Below are 6,000 nucleotides of genomic sequence, written 5' to 3'. Positions count from 1 at the left end.
TTTTGGAAAACACCCAAACACTGCAGTTAAAGCTCTCTGTTAGCAGTCCCCACGCACGCTTTGACTACCCGGCTCTTAAAACTGGACGTTTGTGTCATTAATGCCATTTTTGAGGATTTCTGCAAATCTTGTAACCATCAGGGTTGGGGACCATGCAAGTCCCTAAAAGCTCACTGGGATCCCCTGGGCTGGAGGTGGTGGGAATTGGGGCTGGGAACCAGGCTGGACCTGGGGCTGTGTGTGCAGGGAGCTCGGCGTGATGAAGCCTTTTCCCCTGCAGCCTCTGCTGTTACCAGAACAAACACAGACTGGAAGTCTTCAAAGGCTGCCCCAAGCCGTGGGCTTGTTTGTAAATGTGTTATTAGTAAATAATTAATAATGTAGACAAACCAACGACAGAAAATCCAGCTTTTTGTCTTGCTGCGCCTGCCTCAACCAATTTATGCAAGCAAGTATAAAATGGACCCAAATTTTTCCCAGTTCCTTGTGGCACCCACACCAGCCATGGGGGAAGATTGGGGCTGCAACCTTCGTGTCCGTGGTGCTGCACTGAGCTGGGCAGCACCGGGGCTCCCTGGTTGAGGTGGGTGCCCGTGCACCGCTCACTGCAGGGAGGCGTCCCCACCGTGCTTTTAGCGTTCCCCTGACTGATGGCAAAGCAGGCACACTCGTGTCAGAACAGGATTTGGCCCTTAGGAAATCATTAAACTGTAAATCCTTGACGTGACAGGCCGTCTTAGCTCTGGTCTTCTGTTTCATGTCAAAGGCTGTGCAGAGACTCCTTAGTTAGCGGGCTGGTAATTGGCTCCAAGGGCTGCAGTTGCGCCCTGCGCCCGGCACTGCCCAGCCTTGGAAGCCCTCTGGGGCTTTGCTGGATGTTGCTGGCCCCCAGCATCTCTGCAGCCACTGGGGGGACAACTGGGAGCAGGGGTCAGTGGTGGAGCTGGGGCAGGTTCTCAGCAGAGTTTAGGGGAAAATCCTGCAGAGCCAGAGGGTGCCCGGCCCCAGGGGCCCTTTCTTGGGACTTCTTTGTTAGCCCAACTGACGTGTTGAGAGCTCTCTGTGCTCCTGGCAGCACATTCAGTGGGAGATGTGGGAAACCCAAGGATGCAGTGGGACATTTATGTAAAGCAGGAGCTGAGATCTACCCAGGTGTAGCCCTCAGGTGGTCACAATGTGGAGCCAGGCTAAGGCGATGCAGTTGCCTTCTGGGGATGGGCCAACGTGACCAAGGTTTCCGTGCTTGTTTGTCTGATTTTAAAGAGCAAAGTGGAACTGGTCTTTTGGCAGGCTTATTTTGGGCTCTTCTCTGTACGATTCCTTTTTTTTCCTTTTTTTTTTTTTTTTTTCCAGCTGAGGTAATTCTTAGCTATCTGAAGCCAACTCCGAATGGCACATTGTCTGCACCTTGCATTTCTGACACAACCCCAGCACAGATGTTGTCAGCAATTGTGTTTTTGACAGTAACAAGACACTCTATAACTCGGGATCCTGGGACTTTTTGTTCTCCTGCCTTTGGACTTAATGAAAACAGGGTTTGTTTTAAAAAAAGAAAAAGGAAAGAAAAAAAAAAAAAACACCTTTCAGAGTTAATTTCATCTCAGTTCGAACCATGGGATGCAGAGGCAGGAACCAAAGCTCACATTTATGAGAAAATCCGAGGGAGGGAAAGGACAAAGTGGGTTAGGAAAATAAAAATTCATTCTCCACGAAGGTATTATGAACAGTAGAGAAAAAATAAATAAATAAATAAATAAAAATACTTGACCAGGTTCTTCTCCAGGGGACCAGCAGGCTCTGCCCGGGGGCGCGGGGCCGGCAGCCGCCGCCGGGGCCTCCAGAGGGAGCTCGTCCCCTGCTCCGCGCCCCAGCGGCAAGCAGCGAGAAGGAGAGGATCTGCTTCGGGAAATGCAGAGGTTTTGGGTTGTTTTTTTGACCCTTGGCGTGGCAAATGCAGAGCAAATGCGAAAGTCGGGTGGTGCTGCGTGCGGCTGCAGGCAGCGGGGAAGGGATGAAGCCTTGAGGGGTCTCCTCTGGGATATTCGTGACCTGTCTGGACGCCTGCCTGGGCAACTTGCTCCAGGGAACCTGCTTTGGCTGGGGGGATGGACCCCGTGATCTCTGTATATTTGATGAAATTAGAGGCAGGTCCTTTCCTCTGTCTGGGCTCCAGGCTTCGGTTCCAGTGCTTAGCACCTGTCACGCTTTTCGGGAAAAGGTGAACGCAGATATCAACAGAAGGGTTTCTGCAGCAGGTGCTCCAGCAAAGAACTTGCTAATATTTGGAGCACACAGGCAGCTCATGAGATGAGCAGCACATCCAACACCTGAGCAAAGCGAGGTGAATCCCCACCTGTTTTACGTTGCTCCCCCCAGCCCTTTGCTCCCACACCACACACGAGCTACCCTGCGGGTCTCAGGGCTGCTCCCCGGCCAAGCAATCCTGTAATTAGCCCGGGACAGACTCTCCATACATGACCATAATTGACCATCAATAAATAATATACAGAAGACAGGATGCAGACGGTCCTGCAAAGAGGAGAGAAATGGTTGTTGAGACACTCTGACCTGCCTTGTACAGCTTTCTGCGAAAGGGGAAATTGCATTAGTGGGATGCGCATTTAACCAAGGATGGTATTTGTAATAGGATTTAGTACCGTTCGCTGTGAATGCATGACACAGTAAATGTATTAGGGACAGAGTAGTGAAAGAGAAAAGCTTGCTAAGGAACCAATGCTGCCATCCACTGAGTGTCTTCTGTTCCCTCTCCTGAGCTAAACAGCTTCAACTTACAGCTCTCGTCAGGATGTCAAAGTGCCCTGCTCTAGAGCTCCCAGCAGTGTCAAGGGGACCCTGTTCATGGGAACAGGACTGGGCTCTTGACTGTGCCACGTAGGGAGGTAGGCTCATGCTCCACTGAGTGTTATACAGGCAGTATTGGAAGGGAAAACCTTTTCTGAAGGGTACTGAATGTGATTAGGATGGGGAAAGATGGGGAGAAACGCACACAAGCTAATGTGCCATTTTCTCTCCGGAGCAGGGCAGTGCAGGCCCTGGTTTACAGCCCTCCCAGGAGGGGAAAAATCCCCTTGGGAGGGAAGGTGCAGGAACCAGAGCTGTGCAGCATGCAAAGGCTGTTGAGCCCTGTGCGTGGGTCAAACAGCAAAACTAACAGAGGCTGGGGCTTCTCCCCTGAAACTGCTCCTGCAGGCAAGGGGGATTGAAGGGCTGTCTTCCTTCAGACTCGCCCCTTGACTTCTCCCTCTTCCTCTGCACCTGGATGTGGAGCACACACAGAGGATTTCTCTGCCTCCGTGTCCCTCCAGTGCCAGGTGCCAGCAGAGGGCACCCGGTGGGCCCCACTGCACCCCCCGGGGGGTTTGGGGCAGCCCCTGGGGGAGTTCACGGAGTGGGGCCCACCAGGCAGAGGGGGGGACAGGGCCCTGTGCCCAGCAGCACTCATGGGATGATGTGGTGGGGCCACAGAAATAAATTGTAAAGGGCATTCTGGATGACAAGAAATGCAGCCCAGCACTCCATCGTGCCTTTGGTTCCCTCCATCAGTTGCCATCCTAAAACTTGCTCCCGTGCCACCTGGCTCCCCGTGGGAGTGAGGTCCCCGGGGTGATCGCCCTGCTTGGGAGCTCTGGGTGCTCCCGTTCCCTTCGGCTGCAGCAGGCGGGCAGGCTCTAGGAGGGGGCAGCCCCTAATCCCCCCCCTAGGTGCGGTGCTGCCCGGGGAGGCGCAACCCCCCCCGGGGGTCTGGCAGCCCCCGGAGCTGCCCGTTCCCGAGCTGGCTTTGGGGCTTTGTTCCAGCAGCACCGGGGCACGGGGACGGCTTTTGGCGAGCGGGGAGAGAGGAGGGGGGAGGACGGCGGTGCTCAGGTGAGCTGGAGACCGCGTTCTCCTGCTCCTCCTGGCCTCGAGAGGGGGGGGGACGAAGGGGGCGAGCCCCGCAGCTCGGCGGAGGAAGGGTTAAGGCGGGGAGCGGGGGCGGCGCGGGGGAGGCGGCGGCGGCGGCGGGCGGGGAGCGCCGGGGCTCGGGGCTCGGCGGCGGGGAGCGGAGCGGAGCGGGGGGCTCGGAGCGGGGCTGCGGGGGGCTCGGAGGGAGCCGGGGGGGGCTCGGAGCACGCCCGGGCTGGGCGGCGGGCGGATGCTGGGGAGGGCGGCCGGGAGCCGGCGCTCGCCGCCGCCGCACTCGGGCAGAGGCTGCGGAGGCTCCGGAGGCTGCCGAGGCACCGGAGGCTGAGCACAACCGCGCCGCACCCGGGGAGGCTGCGGGGCTGAAGGAGGACGAGCAGCGGCGGAGGCGGGCGCCCGGCCCTGGATTTGCACCGTGGAGGGGGCCGGGGCCGTGCGGCTCTGCCCGCCGTGAGCCGGGGAGCCCCGGGAGGAGGGCGGCAGCGGAGCCGCGAGGTCTGGTGAGTGGCCGAGGCTGGCGAGGGGCTCCTGCCCCGAGGGCACCCCAGGGTGCGGGGCTTCTCTGAGGGCACCCCGGGGTGCGGCTGCCCGGGAGGGTGCGGGGGGAGGCTGGGGCTCGCCGCTCCCGGGCGCTGCGGGGTGCGCTGCTGGGTGGCAGGAGCCGTGCTGAGCCGTGCCGAGCCCTGCTTAGCCCAGCCGAGCCGTGCTGAGCCGTGCTAAGCCCAGCCGAGCCGTGCCGAGCCCAGCGCCCCCGCGGAACCAGCGCTGCCGGCAGCGGCCGGGGCCGGGAGCAGCAGCCCCCGGGTGGTGCCCACCGGCGGCCGCGGGGGCTGCAGAAAGCCCGGGGAGCTCCCCCGGCCCCTTTCCTTCCCTCCTCCCTTCCCGGTCCGTTCTCCGAGCGGTGCGGGTCCCCCCCCCGGCATCCCGCCGGCACTTGTTAGCGCTCAGCCGTGCTCTGGAGCAGGCGGCAGCGGGATGAGCTCCTCCCGGCACAGCTCCTGCTGGCGAGGAGGGCTTCTTAGAAAGCACCCCCTGAATCTGGGGAGAAAAACGCCTTTTAGAACTTCCCCAAATCCTTGCAAGACCTTTATCGAGAGGCAATGAGGGAAGGAAGATGAATGCGTTCAGGCTCCCTTCAGGGAAATCCTGACTTGTGTGCGGTGGTCCGCGTCTTCTCCAGCCCCGGAGCTGTGCGCGTGTGCTCGCAGCAGAGGCTGGAGATGCCACTTGTCCTCTCGTCTCCTGACCTCCCTTTAACCTGGCCTGGTCAGGCAGCACAGGCTTTGTTCCCATTCACGCTCATTCCTGGAGGTGAAGTGAATGATGTCCAGTTAATCTGCGTTCAAAGGGGTATCAGAAAGTCAATAGTCTGATATTAAGTGACGCGAATAGTAAGTGGTGGAGGGGAAAAAAAACAGCAGACCCTGTACGTCTGTGACCTGCAGTTCAAGATATTGGCTTGGAGGTGAGAAAATGTGAAGTTTGCAGAGCACCATGATACAAAAACCTGCTGCTGCTCGGGTTTCCTCGCTATTTGCTGAGCACTTGATACTTCGCTGGTGGCTTGAACATGCTTAATAGATCTCAGCTGGCTTCAGGGAGCTGGTCTTGGCTGTCCTTCTCTGCATGGCCTCATTGATAACGGTGCTTCTAAAAGTTAAATCAAATGACCTACTTTACAGCTGAAAGATGGATGCCTCAGAAGGAATCTGTGCCATCCTCTGAGCAGATGTTTAGCTTTTTTCCTTTAACACAGAGGTGTTAGATCCTTGAAAAAGTGATATTTTTTTCTTTATTGCTGTCCTTTTGCCATTTGTTGTCACTTTGAGGACCTCAAAGCTTAAATGTGGTTTTGGGGTGGTGCAGGGAACCAGATAAAACAGCTTTGACTTGAGAAACTTGGCGCCAGGAATGGGCATTGTGGATGTAGAACTGTTGTGAAATGGCTTATGTAGGGAACCAGTCATCTTTCCCAACCATCTCCGTGGTGCTTGTTGCAAGAAGACTAGCACAGTTCACTTCTCATTGTTTTTATACTGTTATTTGATGTAATTAATTGTGAGGCTCCCCCCCGGCTGG

At 57.1% G+C, this 6,000-nt stretch overlaps 1 protein-coding gene across 3 annotated transcripts in view; it reads left to right on the top strand.

Moving 5' to 3' along the window:
- Nucleotides 1-2,871: 2,871 nt before the first annotated feature.
- PLXNA2 (plexin A2) overlaps nt 2,872-6,000 on the top strand; it is a 143,445-nt gene continuing 140,316 nt past the window's right edge. Inside the window, exon 1 of one of the 3 annotated variants that reach the window (XM_032203458.1) lies at nt 2,872-2,900. The gene's annotated coding sequence lies outside the window, so the exon portion shown is untranslated. Of the gene's footprint in view, nt 2,901-4,176; nt 4,422-5,257; nt 5,387-6,000 lie in introns of those variants that run through there. The other 2 variants (XM_032203455.1, XM_032203456.1) reach the window with 2 other exon arrangements.

This window comes from Aythya fuligula, chromosome 25 (assembly GCF_009819795.1).
Source record: "Aythya fuligula isolate bAytFul2 chromosome 25, bAytFul2.pri, whole genome shotgun sequence".
Taxonomy (NCBI): domain Eukaryota; kingdom Metazoa; phylum Chordata; class Aves; order Anseriformes; family Anatidae; genus Aythya; species Aythya fuligula.
This window is presented reverse-complemented; position numbering and strand designations above follow the sequence as displayed.